Below are 18110 nucleotides of genomic sequence, written 5' to 3'. Positions count from 1 at the left end.
AAAGGCTGCAGCATTTTGATTTAATTCATCTGAATGTATTTGCAAGCCATACTCTAATTGGCTGGTGGAGTAGACAGTTTTTGAAGTCTTGTGCGCAGAAACAGCCAAGCGAGCACACCGCTGGTGTTGAGCGTGGAATGAGCAGGTGCGCGCGCGCAGAGATGGAACTTAGCGCGAGGACAGTGGTTTGAGAAGAGTTTTTCAGAGTTGGGCGGGTGCCAGACCGGTTTTGAGCGTTGAGAATTGTCTCACTGCGTGCTTGGATTGGTTCCTGCGCGCTCAAACAGAAGGCACGAATATCACTACATAGTTTCACAGAGCTGAGTGGCACCACTGTCTTCTTCTGTCTTCTTGCGCCTCCCGTGACTCTTTGGCTCCCCCCAGGGAAGGCGCGCCTCACCTATTGAAAACCACTGCCTTAGAGCATCCTCAGCAGATAGAGTCTTCTCTGACCCTTCCTGTAAAGGCCATCAGTGTGTGACTCCAGTCCAGTTTATTGTTCAGGTGAACACCCCAGTCCACTGTCTCCACATCAGTTTCCTGGAAGTTAACCAGTGTAATGAATTTTATCAAGATACAAATGGGAAACCATGTCTTTTAACCAGCACTTAAAAGAGGGAGAGGAGGCCAACTTCCGCTGTCTGAGAATAACACGTTTGGGCACAACGATACCAATAGAGAGGGTCTGTCTCACAGCCACGGGGAGGATACACAACCCAAAAATGGCAATGACACCATCAACCTGTGCATTCCTGAACAGTGTTGAAATATACAGACCACGATTTTTCCTCAACATTGCACATTTGTTTTATTATTTATTTATTTCATCCTGGGTTTATCTGGTGCGTGTGGGATAAAATGGAGATTATAAAGACTAGTATACAGACTAGTGCACAAGCTAGTGCACCATTTTACTGAAATGTTTCATCACAGTCCTGATAAGTAACACTCAGCAATGTAGGCTTGAGAAAAATGTTAATGAGGAAATGCGGAATGTGTTTCCTGGTTAGAAGTACTGCTGGTGTTGTAATTCTCAGTGTTTACACTTTCAATTATTCTCCTATTTTACGTGATCTTTACAGTGTTGTCAAACGTATTCAATCCCTTACAGATTGTTTTTTGTGTTTTTGCTTTTGAATGTTTTTGGTCGTCAAACTGATTGCAATACCACAGAAAGATAACTTGAGGAAACAACATTACGTTTTTGATTCTGTTCCTTAAGGTTAAAAGTCAAACAAACTTTCCCCTATGGGAAAAAACTAAATGTCTCAATTGTTAAATGAATTGTTTTTAATCACATTTTTTGCTCAATTTGGTTTAATGAAGAAAATGTTGAACAGTGGCAAACTTTAACAGAAGAAGCTAGCCTACCAAAATAATTCCAAGAGTGCATCGACGACTCATCCAGAATGACATCTAAAGCCCTGCAGGCCTTACTTGGCTCAAAATCAAAACCATTGCTGACTGAAAAACAACAACACAAAACACTTTTTGTTTTTTCTTTTGGCGAAGATATTCAGCAGACTGATGAGAAAAAGCATGGAACCTCCTGGAAGGTGTTACATCTGGCATAAGACTAACAGCATTCAGGCAAAAAAAACAAAAACAAACATACCGACAGTCAAACCTGGTAGTGGTAGTTTGATAGTCAGGAGTTTTCTTCCAATTTAGATGCTGTGGCACAACCTTAAACGGGCTGTTTAGCAGGAGCAAATCATTAGTAACGGTGCCTGAGGTGCCCTATTTGGGTTTAAAAATAATGAAGTATTAGTTATAAACTGCCTACACTAAATAAGCAGTTACAGAGGAAGAGAAGAGCCGTTTGCTCTTTTGCCTGGGAATACAATCGCTGTATAGTATTTACATTGTTGCGGCTCAACTTCCAATGTTTTTTTGTGGATAAAACTGGCATTAACCCATGCACTATAATAGAATTAGTAATTATATGAAATATATTAATTATTCTGAATATCTTCAGAAAGGAATGCAGGCAAACACATTGCTGCTAAGGAAGTAGCGCATTGCTAAAGGACTGTAAGACAAAGTCTGGTCTGTTCATTTTCTTATTTTTATTTTTTTTTTACAGACTGGTGTATTTCCCAGAAGTCATGTGTACTGAACACAAGGAACCACTAAAAAATTAAAAGGAGTGTGCGGAGGCGGGAGACAGAGCAATTCTAAATATTCAGACATCCCAGTTTCCATCAGCTTGGAATGTAACCAGGAAGATTCAGTCATTCTGTGCAGCAAGCCTCTGAGAGGACACCCAATTAATAAATCTGTTAAAACACCAGAGTTTTAAACCTAAACATGAGGCCATGATGGATCATTTCAAAACCTTCTACACATTTAATGTAACAAGCAGAACATTGCATCCAAATTCAATAATCTGGATGCATACATTTTTATTTCAGCCTTTGGTCTTGTAGACATCCCATCTGCCATCAACGAGTCGATGTCCTCGCATTTGCTGATCTGATAGTTCGCAAAGAGGTTACAAAGGATTAAAAATAATGTCGTTGTACAAAAATATCCAGATCTGGCTATAGTCTACCATAGCATATACATTCTATATGAGTTATATATAATGTTTGTTTGTGTTAATTTGACTGGATTGTCTGAAATAAATTATTTATTCATTTATTCAACCCCTCGGCATACCTGTCAGATCTGACCCAAATCCTTCAGTGTTCTGCTGTTGCAAATTTGGAGATGAGAGATTTTTGGCAGTGGGAGAAGGAGTCAAAAACATTTGACCCATCACCAGAAAAAAAAAAAAAAAAAAACAAAAAAAAACACTCTAAAGCCAAATTTGGCAGAAAATCGTGTTTGCAGATTATAGTGAGCAAATTTGGCCCAGTCAAGATGTCGCGTGCTGATAGTTTCCAGCCACAGAGGACTGAATGCAGAAATTGAATAAAAATATATTAGGTTTACATTTAGTTTAACAACGTGGCTCCGTAGCTTGTCAAAGCTGCAGCATGTAAACATGTTATTACTTTAATAACACCTTATACCAGGAATAGAGCTGTAAGCTAAGATGTAACCGTGTGGGGGTGAGGTTTCAGTCCATTCCATACACCTCCACAAGTGAAAGTTAAGCAGGAAACATCCAAGGGTTCTGGGAAATATTCTGGTGTAGAATGTGTGGCATGCTTCCAAGGAATGATGCAATGAATAAAATAAAACTATGTCTCTTGACTGGCATGTCTTGATAGATCATTATCAGTCTATGTCACGCAGTGCAGAAGTGTTCAGTGCATATCTTGTTTGCAGACCACTCTCATACTGTCTTAAACTGAAAAAATAAATAATCTAAATGAGTTTCACAGCGCTTTTTCATTTGAGCAATATGGCTCAAAGCCCAGGGTGCACAGCCCAGGGGGCAGCACAAGGGCGAGGGGAAAAAGGTCAGAGCTCAGTTTCCAAACAGATTCGATTGCTTATTAGCATACATGCACATGTGCAGATGATGGGGAGCACGGTTCGCCGCGCTGGACGACATGGTGCAAACAGTGTAAGAAATTAGAGGTGTTCAATGCAGCTGGTCAGTTTGCCCCTGAAGCTTCCAATCAGACTTTAAACTAAAGGCTTATTTCCCACTTTTTTTTTATTAGTCTTAAATATTAAGAGCCAGTCAGAAACTGTTCACCTGGAAAAAAGTCGGATCATTCCAAAAGACATCTACCAGAAAAATGAACAGCTAATAAAAATAAAAAAAATCACACATTATGATAGCAGTACTTTAGCTGTGGACCACCGCTGGCTTTAAACATAGGGGTAATGACGCTACTGCAGGGAAAAGGGGGATGCTGATTCAGATGTGTGCTTAGTAACTGGCTGAAGATTCAGCTATAGCAACTATTGAGTGGACTTATACCAGAAGTAGAAATCAAACCAAAACAATACTATTGGCTTTCTTAACGTCTCTCTGTTGTCAGTTGAAAACTTAGAAATCTAACTAGGCTTAAGAGAAGATGATCCTGGCTACAGCAGGAATGTGATCACACCTACTCAAAGCTGTGACATGTGGGCAAAATGGCTGAGTGGTGATTTTCTGCAAAAGAAAAAAAATGTATCAAGTTTCCTGATGCCTAGAAATCTTTTCTTGAAAACTGAAAATGCTTGCAGTTGTGAGCCTGGGTTTCTGTCGCCTAAATGTTCCTGGGAAGCCATTTGTAAAGGGATGCTGTCGCTCTCTGTTTCACCCACACAGTATCTGGTATTTACCTGACACAAAGCTGAGGGCTTGGAAAACGCATTGTGGTTGTTCAGGTTATTCGTGTCTGCTGGTGGATGAGCGGCTGTTCTTGATTCCTTCCAGTTGAAGCTGTGATTTTCTTTAGAAGCACACTCATCCTGACAGAGCTGTTGAGGGAATATTTTTGAACGGAGTGAAAATGATTTATCTTGGCACAGTGACTATTACATCATTGTGACATTACTGCAAAATTAACAGGAGACAGAGTTTTATTGCTTTATAAAGCTAAGCTAAGAGGAATTATGTTAAATCTGTAACTCTTTCTTTTCCTTGATGAAGCAGAAACTCTTATTGAGGCCCGCTATGTAGCTCGGTTGCACTGCAGCAATTGAACTCTGAAGCAATCTGCAGGACTTTGACACATTATTAACTGTTCTGAAAGTGTTGTTCAGGTGCAACGTTAGGTTACTGCATCTTTCCAAACATTTCTGAAGGTAATGCCTGGATTTAAGTCGCAGTTACAATTATGGTCAGAATAAGGGATTTTAATCAAGACCTGCTCATCTGCACCAGACTGTAGATGAGCTGAGCAGCTCCTTTAGTGACAGACTTAGACATCCTGTCTGTAAAAAGGAGCACTACCGCAGGTCATTCATCCCTGCTGCTATCAGATTATACAATGCTGCACTATAACTGTAACTATAACTGTAATAACTGATGTGCAATTCTATTTAATACACTGTGATATAACCTGTGCAGTAATCCTGAAAGAAGTGAAATCTGTTGCTATTACCACCTGAATATACGTCAATACATATGTATATAAGTCACCGTGAATGTACATAAGACATCCTCTGCCTTATTTCTATTTCTTTTTGTATTTTTATTCTTATTTTTCTTATTTTCTTTTTTTGATTCACTGTATATATGAGGACACACTGTATATAACTGATGCACCTTTTCCTACTTCTGGCACCTTCTTTTGATTATTATTGATTACTGAGCCGATGTGTCAAGTGAATTTCTCCAATGTGAGATCAATAAAGCCTATCTTATCTTATCTGTTCATTCCTTGGTCACGTATTCTAGAGCTGGATTTCTGAGTAGGCCACTCGTACAACAAGCAGGGCGCTTCTGACAAGCGCCACGTCCATTGCAGGACCAGCACACAAACACTGACGTCAAGACAGAACCACTCACATATCGGGCTTAGCTTTTGAGTTTGGAAGAAAACCAGCATTTCCCGACAGTACGCTCAGACAGAGATAACCAAAACCATTAATGGTTGTAGCTACAAGTTTATTTATCAAAACAATTAATTTTGAAAAACACCCAGATAATAAAAGTATTAATTTGACTGAAAAATAAACATTTAGTATATAAATAATAGTTTTATACATTTTCACTGGTCCAAAATATATCAATATTTACTTCTGGTTACGATGCTAACGTCCAAACGAGAGGATTCTGCACCAATAGGAACAGTAGGTTGAAGTCACATGAGATGGAGCTCAAGCGTTGGGAGATCGTCGTAGCTTCATCATGATACTGAGAAATAGCTTCTTGTCAGCGTTACGTTTCTCAGATTCAAGCGGACCAAAAAAGAAGCAAAACTAGGGTGAACGACTGCCAAGCTTTTCAGCATCGGTGTCGACTTAAGAAAGGACATGGACTCAGAAGCCACATGGAGTTAAATGTTTGCTAATGCTGACAAAAGGACCTGGTAACCGGCTGGAAAACAGTACAGCTGAAGGATGGACCGAGAGGTGACAAGCACGAGTATGCCACCTACTGGCCTGGTGGAGTTAAACTTGTAGCTATCGCCTTTATTTCATTAATTTTTTGCTCTGCAAAGCAACAGGCAGATTGTGAATGTGAAAATAGAAAGACATTTGGTCATACAATCAATATTTTGTTCTTTTAAAGTAACCTTGCCTGCAAACTGAACTCTCACTGTATTTGCAATTTCACAAACATACAAGTTTCCATTTTGTACCGCTTCTGCCTCAGCTGTTTGGCCAGAACCAAAAACGGTTCGGACCAATCATGTTGCAGTATCATGGTTTAAGACAGGACATACCAGCTGTAATGGAAAGCAAGCACTACTGAACCAAAATAAACATGGCAGCACAGGAGGTGGTACACATAGCTGGTGCTTTCATGTCTATTTGTCAGAATAAATTATTTCTTGTTTGAAAGAAGAACAGCAAGAATTGCCTTGACCAATGGAACTTGTTGTAGTTTATTATGATGACTCCAGCTTATATGTTTTATACACTTTCCCAATCAGCTGGGAAAGTGTAATTTCTCTCCTTTTCCCGAACAGATTCAATGGGAGCAGACCCAGATTGATAATGTGTAGAACGAAGAGTGCAACACGTTATCCATCTGGGTTGCCAGTTATGTAGACAAATACATGCCTAATATATGTTTGTTTGTACACTAAAACAACAATCATTAACCTTATTTTACTCATTAAACCACAGATAAACAAATTTGTATTTCCTAACTGAGGAAGAAGTTAGGACACCATACTAGCTATCTTTAGCCCCTTTGGCTGAAATAAATTCAATGAGAAGCTGCTTCTTCTACCAGTTTGTAGCATTAGACAAATAAGGTTTACCTTATTTCTCATTGTCAGCCATGAGATGTTTGAAGTTTTTTTTTTTTGTTTTTTTTTTGCTTGTCCAACCTGTTTCGAGTCACCTCACAAGATCTCACTGAGCTACAAAATCTGACTTTGAATAGGCCCCATAATCCAGCGAGGTTGATGGATGTATTAATGGTTTTCTTAGAGATTATTATGTTGGTTAAATGCATGCCGGATCTTTCTGACTGAACAGACATGCACAGGAACAAATGGTAGTTACGTGTGGTGATGTAATTCTGAGGTTTTGGAGTCTTCATTCCAGACAAGGCTAGTTTATTTGTAGAGCACAAAAGAAACAGACAATTCAAACTGCTTTACATGAACAGAACAAAGAAACGAAATCATTACAGAGGAAAGCACATTGCATCATTAACATTCAAAGGCATCTCTAAACAAATAGGTTTTTGACTTTGATTTAAAAGAACTAAAGGTTTCAGCACTTTTACAGTCTTTTGGGAGTTTGCCCCAGATATGTGGAGCATAACAACCGAATGCTGCTTCTCCATGTTTGGTTCTAGGTATGCAGAATAGATTTTAGCCAGAAGGCCTTAGTGGTCTGGAGGGTTCATACACTGATAACAAGTCTGATGTATTTAGGTGCTAAGCCATTCACGGATTTATAGACTAACAGAAGGATTTTAAAGTCTATTCTCTGAGATACAGGGAGCCAGTGGAAGGACTTTAGAATTGGGGTGATGTGCTCTATCTTCTTAGTCAGTGAGGACGCGGGCAGCTGCGTTCTGGATCAGCTGCAGCTGTCTGATCCACTTTTTAGGCAGGCCTGTGAAAACACTGTTGCAGTAATCAATTCTACTAAATATAAACGCATGGATTAGTTTTTCCAGATCCTGCTGAGACATCAGTCCTTTAATCCTGGAAATGTTCCTCAGGTGATAGAAGGCTCAGGTCGTAATTGTCTTTAGATGCTTTTGGAGGTTCAGGTCTCCATCACAACAACCAGATTTCGGGCCTGATCAGTGGTTTCTAGCTGAAGTAGCTGAAGCTGTGTGATATTCAGCATCTTGTGGTCTGCGCTTGGACTGAGGTTCCTTGGGCAGCATCTTGGGCACAAAGGTCGACGGTTTGCCACTCAGTCTGTCACTCTGGGTCCCTGAGTAAGTCCCAGATTGCTCTCAATGCACCCCTCAGTGTAGCAGCACACTGCTCCCTAAGGGATGGGCTAAACACAGAGGCACAGTTCCCCTCTGTGAAAGCATAAAGGGAAATATGGATGTATAATAATGATTATCAAGCAGAGTTTTGTGGTAGCAGGTGATGAGTTGCAGAATGGGCAAAGGTACATTCGCATTCAACTGAGTTCCTAACATCGGCTTTGAGTTATGTTGCAAACTGATAAGAGCTTCATTGGGCTTTCAGGCTTTAATTGCCTTGGCAGTCTGGGTAAAAATTAAATTAATATTTAACAGCTATGTAGCAAACTGACCGGGGAGGAAGCATTTCATTTCTTACAAAGCCTTACTAAAGTAACCCTAATGCTGTGATACACGCGAAAGACCAACACAAAATAGCACAGAAGTATGAAACAGAATAATGACACTGGATAGTGTGTCATCCATCTGTACACACACACAGTGAGGTTAAGTCTTTAACAAAACATTATTATTTTACCTTTGCACAAATGTTCTCTAAAAAACCTGCTGGGCCCAAAACAGAATAGCTGTATTAATACAGATTTATAACAGATTCAGTTACACACTAGTGGACTCTATATTAATTGTCTGATTTCTGAACATATCTGGTTGCAGTGCTTTATTATTATTATTATTATTATTATTATTATTATCATTAATAATAATAATAATAATAATAATAATAATAATACCATTATTCCAGAGTTTCAGAGTAAATCTGGCTCACTGCAAATGCAATCCAGACTTTTCATATTTAAATTTGTAGAAAAAAAAGGGGAAGAAATTCTCTTTTGACTTCACAATTACGAAATATTGTTGGCTCTGTTGATATATCCCTTTAAATGCCTGCAGTTGTAACGTGACAAATTAAAAGGTTTGGCCAGCATAAATACCTTAGCAAAGCACCGCACATGAAACGTTATCACAGCTGTCAATCATCTCAGGCCGGAGAAGACAATCCAGAAACATTCCAGAGTTAGCCAACCTAAGGGAGGGGAATATCCAAACTACTTCTGGTGAGTGTCTGTAGACTTTTTGACTATAGCATTTAGGCATCTAAACAGATTTGTAGAAGGAGACAATCAAGTTGAACAAGATCGCCCATCTTTGAGCGGAGCGTTGTATTATTACATCAACCACAAGCGACAAAAAGGGAAACGAAACTGTTGTGGAATGCTGAATTGCTGAACTTGTTAGACATACTGCGGCTGACCCCGTTTCTCATTACTGGAGCTACATTAATTGAGTGATACTCTGTCATCAAGTTGTCAGCTTATCCAAGCGTTGCAGAGCTTTTGGTGCTTCAGTCAATTTAGGTGGAGCATTTAATTTCACCAGTCAATAAATCAAATACTATGAATGATAATGATCAACTCCAGCAGGTGTTTGTTTGGCTATAATACACAACCAACTGGTAGTATGTTGCACGCCCGCTGACAGGGGGGAGGGGGTGGGGGGAGGCAAACGGGTCAGTTGTCCCGGGCCCAGGACAGAGGGGGTGCCCAAAACTGACACTGACTATTTTAATGGTCAGAGTGTCAGCCAGCACGGGCTGACTGCAGCAGCTTCACCAAAGTCTCCCCGTCTGTATCACGGCACTTTGCTGCTCCCCCTCCCCTCTCGTACATGTCTCAGCGACGCCAGCCAATCAGCACGCAGGCTCAGCCTAATATAGAGTCCAGCTCTCTCTCACAAACAACCATACAGCTACTGCTCAGACTCGGAGAGAGAGAGACCGCGGGAACGGAAAAACATGAAGAGGGAAAGTAGCGCTGTTTGGCTCTATTTTAGTACCGTAAATGACATCAAGCTGTATGTTTTGTAAAAAGCCGGCTTAATTCAGTGAAACAACAAATTTATCAAAGCACGTGAAAAACCATGAGCAAGAAAACGTCGAGAGACAGAAAAGGAAGAGGAGACGAAACTTCTCTCATTGCCCCAACAGACCCACAGACTGACGTTACTGACTGAGACGTTTCAGTCCTCCAGAGAACATCCAGGTAGATAAGAGTGGTCGTCTTCAGCAGCAGTTTAGTGCACTAAATTCAATAGATGGGTTGAAAATATTCAGTATAAAATACAGAGATTTCCCGGGCATGAAGTATACAGTTAAGTTGACTTATTTTTTGGTGTGTGTGTGTGTGTGTGTGTGTGTGTGTGTGTGTGTGTGTGTGTATGTGTGTGTGTGTGTGGTGGCGGCAGGTGTAGAGGGGGGGGGGGGGGGGGCAAAAAGACTGCGTTTTCCTGGGCCCTAGCAAAGCTGTCAGCTGGCCTGGTATGTTGCATAGCATTCGGTCTTTTAAAGAGGAGGTTATTATCAATGTTCAGATAAGTAAGAATAAAGTAGCTCACTGGTACATCACTGTATGAAAAACCTTCCCTCAGCTGCACGACACACCAGAGCTTTAGCCTGTCGGGTTTTCTGTCGTCTTTTCTAGCTTTTCATTAGTCATTACTGTCAGAATGACTTTTCAAGATGAGCCTGCAGCAACATCTCTTTCTAAGTCTAATTAAGCTCTCATTCTGTGGTTCAGACTTGATCTGCAGCAGAAGACTGAAATATGAATCCGTTTGCAATCTCTAAAGGTACGTTCACACCAAACGCGAACAAGGTTGAATGAAGCGAGGGATTTACATGTTATCACTGCCGATCCCATAAATCTGATCCTGTGACCGTTTCTCCTAAGTCCCATAAAGTTTGTTTGGCCGTGACAGGAAAAAAAAAAGACAAATTAAAAAAAATCTGAAGTGCAACTTTTACTTTATTCGGGTCCTAAATCAGACGCCGGGGTTGGTTATAAAGCCAGCAAGTGACGGGATCAAGTCATGCAAGACAAGTCATTGCTCTGATCTAACGATGGGGTTTTGACGAAATGTGGGCTTTCAGTTCAAATGTGTATGTGTGTGTGTGTGTGTGTGTGTGTACTTGGCCTCATCTTCTTCCCATTAATCCAGCATTTTAAGAGTTCTGAGTCAGACGTTTCCTGTTTTTAATTAGCTTTTGTGTGATTGTCTTAGTCTCCTGCATTCCTGACTACACTGCCAAGGAGGTTCCTTTTACCTTGGTCAATATGATTTCTGAGTACACAAGTCAAAACACTCATCATCATCATCATCATCTCTATACAGAGGACTAGAACCACAATCAAAACTACAATAAATCCCCACTGATAAACAAGAGCTCCTCTAGGTACCTTTAGGCTTAGGTTTTATACCTGTAGCAGAAAAAGTACAAGTAATAAACTTTAACCATAAACTGTAATCCATTATACAGCACACAAGTATCCACAACCTTATCATGTTTTTTTTATTATTTTCATTTTAAAATCACAGTGTCTACAGAGCCACGGGGATATAAATTTCAAGTGAGTGGATTTATTGAGGACGAGGTTCTGTTAGTGGTTTACACACTGTGACAGGAACACAGCAAACGTGGAGGAATGTGCTCAGGTCAGCTGAAAACAAAATGAAACATTTTGGCCCAAGTTGTCTTGCAAGAATTCAAAGAACTTGAGGAAACTTCAGAGCATTTGGCCGGGATTTTATTTGGCAGACCAACACAAAGCTCAATATCCTTGTGAGTTGGAAGGAAAATTAGGGTTTTTATTTTGAATAAAAAAAAACTGACTGGGGAAAAATCTCTAATATCTGAGGAGGTTCAAACAGCTAATTAGGATGAGTTTTAGATTCCTCTGGAAGTTTCTGTCCAGAGAACACCAGACCAGCTGGTCAGGAGCTGATTGGAGCCCTTGAAACTTTGGGTAAATAACATTAAAAGCCAAATAAATGTTCTCTTTTTTGGCCATCACTTGTGCAAGGCCAGTGAACCCGCAGTTTAGTGCAAGTAGCTCTATTAAGATAAACTGCTCAGAGCTCCAAAACAGCACAGGCTGTGTTGTAGAAAAGTCACAACATATCTCTTGGGATTTCAACAACAGACAGAAAAGAAAAACAACAACACCACACTAAGGTGAACAAGAAGCAATTTTTTTTGTTATTATCCAAATTTATTCAAGTTTCAGTTTAAATATTCTGTTTTGGGAATTTTCATCTTTGGATTTGATTTGTTTTCTTATTCAGTCAGCCATTGCTTCATCTTTGTCATGTTCAAACATCTTTCCAAACGTTCTCTGGTTTGTGTCCATGTTAGGCCTTGTGACTCTAGCTTTTGTGTTTTCTCAAAGTAACTCATGATAACAACTGCGTATGGGAAAACCAGACCCTCAAAGCAAATGAATAACCTCATTAAGTTGTACCAACTTGGTGCCAAAACCCTAATGAACTGGAAAATGAACTGCACCATGATATGGGAATGGTTTTCGTTTTGAAAACTTGTTGGAACTGATGGAACGATGGTGCTAAATAAAGATCCGAACACGTCCTGTTTCAGTCTTTTAAGGAATTGACCCCCGTTTGGAGGTTTACCTCACTACATGACAATGTCCCTTAAGGCAACCTCCTAAAAGCAATGTTGTTGTTTGAGTAAATATGATTGAACGTGTTGATCTGCCCAGGTTGAAGCTAAAACTTTGGTCCGATTGGAAATTAGTGATATGATCTAAAGATCGCTGAACTGTAGTGACACCATCAGACTGAAGGGGATCAAACAGTTCGGTAGAGATGCATAGAAATAGACTTGTGATTTGTGAGGTTTTCTCAGAGTCATCCAAAACAAACAGCTAAGGTCATACAGGATGCCCTCTAGATGCATTGGACGACCAGTACTACCAGAACTTGATGGGGTTTGAAAGGGGCTGCATTGCAGGTTCCTGTGAAGCTACCGTGCCTTGTGACTTAAAAATGAGCATACAGATGTTACAGTGTGCCAACACAACATCAGGCACAGAGGAATCAGTGTGGCATTAGACCGCAAATAAAGCAGAGAAACCAGCAAAGGAAAAAGAGTTGAATTATCTGTGATTTAAACTTTATTTCTATGAGTAGTTTTAGTCTTGTAACGGGGAGCTCTTTCCATGGTATCTGTTTCCCCTCTAACGAGCATAAAATATGCCCACATAATCCTTATAGTACGTGCTAAACGGTGCTTGTGGGTTCTCAGCTGTTAAAGCTAAAGCTCTGCTAATGCTAAGCCCCCTTTAGTTCTGCTGTTTACTACACAGCTCATTCTACTCTACTGGCAGTAGCACACCACCAGTGTTCAGACTCACATTAATATCTGTATTTATGGTATTTAACAGGTGCATGTGGGACTTAGGGAGGTTGTTAAATAGCACTAACCTGCCCAGCCAGACTGAATTACACAGAGGGTAAATCAGTCTGGTAAGGCTCCATTTCCTCCGGCCCAAAACAGACCGGACCAATCACAGCGCGGCAGGCGGGACTTTATGATGCGTCACTCTCAACGGCAGAATTACCCATAACGCAGCAGCGCTTTTCTGCTACCATAACAGTCAAAATACATGCAGAAATGTTTCTTGCTTGGTGCCTTGGAAGATTAAGAAAGGGCAATGTGAGTACACCATGTATCCTCAGATTTATTTAGACAAAAGCGGCAAAAAGCATTTCACTGGAGAGTTTGCTAGATGGCACGACATGTTTCACGGAAAACAAATTGAAAAAACAGAACGCATCACTTGGAGGTTTTCTTTGCGTCACATCCATAGTTATCTGATTGGTTCTAACCTGACCCTGTTAAACCCACCTTTGAAATCGGGCTCTATCAGCTTCCAGGATCAGGAAGCAAAGACATTAACGAGAGGAATAGATGGGAGCAGTCAACTTTCTTATAGCGATATACAGCCATACACAACTAAACTCAATAGACTAAAAATTTGTAATCCATATTTAGCTCCTAGTGTGCTTTTTAAAGCAATTGATCCGGTAGCCGGTGCCAAAGGAATCCTGAATTTGAAACACCCGGACATTTACAACTACCTAATTAACTTTCCCTCCCACCACACCGAAGAATCACTGGAGGCTTTCTAAGGTCTTGAGGAATATAACTGGACTTGTGGCCGAGATTCTGCTGTCGAGTTCACCATTACAGGATTGTTTCATTGTTACTGCTAGAGTAAGTAGTCTATAGTTATGCTAGTATAGGCTATGATAACATTAGACAGCAACTAGTAGCTGAAATAGTGAGTTTAAGGCAACTTTTGTTGCAGGTGAATCATTTACAAAGATTAAATGACCCCTCCCTTAACATGCCTTAAAATAACAATAAGATCAAAATACTCGCTTGCTAATATTTCTACACACTGTTCAATGAGAAGCGGTAGGATTGACTATTCAGTCAGGCACTGTACTGGATCATACATAGTGTAAAAGTTGGATTAGGCCTATGTAGGCCAATATTTATCCAGTGAAACAATGAAACTGAAACACCTGGTTTTAGTCCACAATAATTTATTAGTATGGTGTAGGGCCTCCTTTTGCGGCCAATACAGCGTCAATTCGTCTTGGGAATGACATACAAGTCCTGCACAGTGGTCAGAGGGATTTTAAGCCATTCTTCTTGCAGGATAGTGGCCAGGTCACGACGTGATCCTGGTGGAGGAAAATGTTTCCTGACTCGCTCCTCCACAACACCCCAAAGTGGCTCAATAATATTTAGATCTGGTGACTGTGCAGGCCATGGGAGATGTTCAACTTAATTTTCAAGTTCATCAAACCAATCTTTCACCAGTCTTGCTGTGTGTATTGGTGCATTGTCATCCTGATACACGGCACCTCCTTCAGGATACAATGTTTGAACCATTGGATGCACATGGTCCTCCAGAATGGTTGGGTAGTCCTTGGCAGTGACGCGCCCATCTAGCACAAGTATGGGGCCAAGGGAATGCCATGATATGGCAGCCCAAACCATCACTGATCCACCCCCATGCTTCACACTAGGCATGCAACAGTCTGGGTGGTACGCTTCTTTGGGGCTTCTCCACACCGTAACTCTCCCGGATGTGGGGAAAACAGTAAAGGTGGACTCAGAGAACAATACATGTTTCACATTGTCCACAGCTCCAGATTTGCGCTCCTTGCACCATTGAAACCTACGTTTGGCATTGGCACAAGTGACCAAAGGTTTGGCTATAGCAGCCCGGCCGTGGATATTGACCCTGTGGAGCTCCCGGCGGACAGTTTTGGTGGAAACAGGAGAGTTGAGGTGCACATTTAATTCTACCGTGATTTGGGGAGCCGCGGTTTTATGTTTTTTGGATACAATCCGGGTTAGCACCCGAACATCCCTTTCAGACAGCTTCCTCTTGCGTCCACAGTTAATCCTGTTGGATGTGGTTCGTCCTTCTTGGTGGTATGCTGACATTACCCTGGATACCGTGGCTCTTGATACATCACAAAGATTTGCTGTCTTGGTCACAGATGCACCAGCAAGATGTGCACCAACAATTTGTCCTCTTTTGAACTCTGGTATGTCACCCATAATGTTGTGTGCATTGCAATATTTTGAGCAAAACTGTGCTCTTACCCTGCTAATTGGACCTTCACACTCTGCTCTTATTGGTTCAATGTGCAATTAATGAAGATTGGCCACCAGGCTGGTCCAATTTAGCCATGAAACCTCCCACACTAAAATGAGAGGTGTTTCAGTTACATTGTCCAACCCCTGTACATGATCACTAAAGTTTTGGTTGTTTACTATTCAGGCCTTTCTGTTACTACGGAAAAGTTTACCTGCCAGCATTAGGAAATACTGTAGTTCTGGCTACAGTACTGTTGCACTGCCGTGGAAAAAACTTTTTCCTGTGTTGGCAGATCATTACCATGAAAACTGCAGACACAAAAATATAATGCAATAGCTAGCAATATTGTTTTAAAAGATAAAATTCAGATATTACATTACGTTCGCCTGAAGTTACCTGATTTAAAAATCTTCATCCATTGAGTGACGGTATCCAGCTCTTCGTTTTCTTCATCGCGCTCCAAGGCTGTTTGATGGCAGAAATCCATTTTTCTCTCCTAACAGGATCTTTAGGGATGCGATAAAATGTCTTTTAACTTCCCCCTGTGGTTTGTGCATTCAGGGGCACAACATGAGTCAACCATCGTCACGAAAATTAGTCACAAGCTTGTCCTGCCAATATGGCACCTGGTGGTTGCGTCACGTCATCTCCCGGAAATTGGGCCGTACGAGCTCCTTTCCAGACTGGTGGACATACAGTGTAAGTCAGTCTGGCTGACCACGCAAAAATAGCACAGCTGCAGCTGTTTTCTGCTGTTGAGCTGAGTTCCTGTCAGCAACACGCCTGCTGCCAGTATCTACATCCATTCTTAGCTGCCTTATCGGTAGTCCATATCGCCATTAAATGTGCCGCCATTGTGTAACAAAACATTAAGGATCAGTCATCCAAAAGGTTGCTTTTTGAATTCAGCTTATTACTTTCACAACATTTTACCAAGTAACTTTGCATCAACTTTTCTGCTTTGCATAGTGAACCAGTTGTTTTTCAACACAAACCATTCATTGTTCTTATTTAGTTTTAAAGCTAATTTGACGGTCAAATTCAATGCCCAGTCATTTATTTTTACTTTGTATTTTAGGTGGATGCTGCTAGCCTAGTTGCATTGTTTTTTTGGCTAAAGTAATTTAACTGGAAGTTGAAATGTTTTGTTTATGAATTCTTGTATTTTGGAAAGACTATTCTTACCAAAATAAATTCTGTACACACACACACACACGTATATTCTGTATACGTGTGGGGCTTGCTCTTTGAGAGCGCCAGTGTGCAAATTCCCTCCATCTGTTCTATATTACCACACACGGCCACACGGTTTTTCATTAAACAGTAACTGACAGTGACTAAGAGCTGCTTGGCTATTATTCCTGCTAATCATGTGCTGCTCAGATTTGGTTATTTTAGTAGAAATTACTCAATTTTTGGAGCAAGGAGGGGCGCAGGGGTAGAGCACACACCCATGTTCAGAGGCCTCAGTCATCAACACAGCTGTCCCGGACTCGAGTCTCAGCCTGTGTGGACCCGTGCCACAATCCCTCTCACAACCTATTTCCTGTACAAAGGGCCACAAATTAAACATTTCTAAAATTATTTTATTGTCTTTGGCACCTATTAATTATTATTCATAGTCATACCAAGTCTATTGCTACCCAACAGCTAGTGTATCTGGCTATAATAACTATAATAATAATAATAATAATAATAATAATAATAATAATAATAATAATAATAATAATAATAATAATAATAATGTTATTTGCAATGAGTATTATCTATCTTTTCTTTAAGGTAATAAGACACATAGAGTTCACAGCTAATGGGCGGGCTCCTTTCCAGAACAATGACTCGGATTCTCAACAGAGGTCCAGAAATGTGAAGCCGTCTATTTCCTGTTACCCCAATCTTATCTGTTGTATTTGTTGTGTTAGACTTAAGGGAGGGCGACTCAACAGGAAATAGAAGCTTTTACATTTCTGGATAATTTAGAGATAAAGTCAGGTATTTACACACAACATATTCGATTATGAGAGAGAATTCTTAGAGGCTTTTTCACTCACATTTCCTCAAAATTTGGTAGTTACCTTTTAATCTCTATACCATACCACATCACTTTCATTCTAAAGCACTAAAAAAACAACATGACAGCTAAACAAAGTGCTCTACAAAAATCACAAGATCACAAATTAAACAACTATAACTTACAAAAAGTACAGGTACATACAAAGGGTACAAGATTAAGACACAGATGCCAACGCTCTCTGGGTGAACAGCCAAGAAGAAAAGGTGTGTTTTTAAATGAGTTTTGACAAGAAAAAGAGATGGAGCCTGGCTGACCTCCAGCTCATTCCACGTTTTAGGAGCCAAAGTCTTTGGGGGGGGAAAAAAAAATCTTTTTGTCATTGAAATTGTACATTCCAACGAAATGTGTCTTCTGTATTTAACCCATCCCTTCAGGAGCACTGGGCAGCTTTTAAGCAATCTGGGGCTTAGGGTCTTACTTAACCATGGGTTCCAACTGGGTACTTGCACCCTTCTCAGGACACAAGCACACTGCTATAACCACCAGGCCATCTCCACTCCCCTAAAAAAGCCAGAGCTGTGTGCTCTCAATGAGCTGTACCAGTTACAAATCATTCAGCAGCATTTTAACCTGGCAAGCCAGACCTACGTGCTGCAGG

General features: G+C 40.6%; 1 long non-coding RNA gene across 1 annotated transcript; it reads right to left on the bottom strand.

Moving 5' to 3' along the window:
• Positions 1-2044: 2044 nt before the first annotated feature.
• Positions 2045-16197, bottom strand: LOC118565065. The gene is made up of 3 exons (XR_004932157.1): positions 15835-16197; positions 4231-4368; positions 2045-2475 (listed from the first exon to the last, which is right to left on the bottom strand). It is a non-coding gene; the product is annotated as an uncharacterized LOC118565065 (long non-coding RNA).
• Between the last annotated feature and the right edge of the window lie 1913 nt (positions 16198-18110).

Source organism: Fundulus heteroclitus, chromosome 12 (genome assembly GCF_011125445.2).
Source record: "Fundulus heteroclitus isolate FHET01 chromosome 12, MU-UCD_Fhet_4.1, whole genome shotgun sequence".
Taxonomy (NCBI): Eukaryota; Metazoa; Chordata; class Actinopteri; order Cyprinodontiformes; family Fundulidae; genus Fundulus; species Fundulus heteroclitus.
The sequence above is the reverse complement of the archived record's forward strand: the minus strand, read 5'-3'. Positions and strand labels throughout refer to the sequence as shown.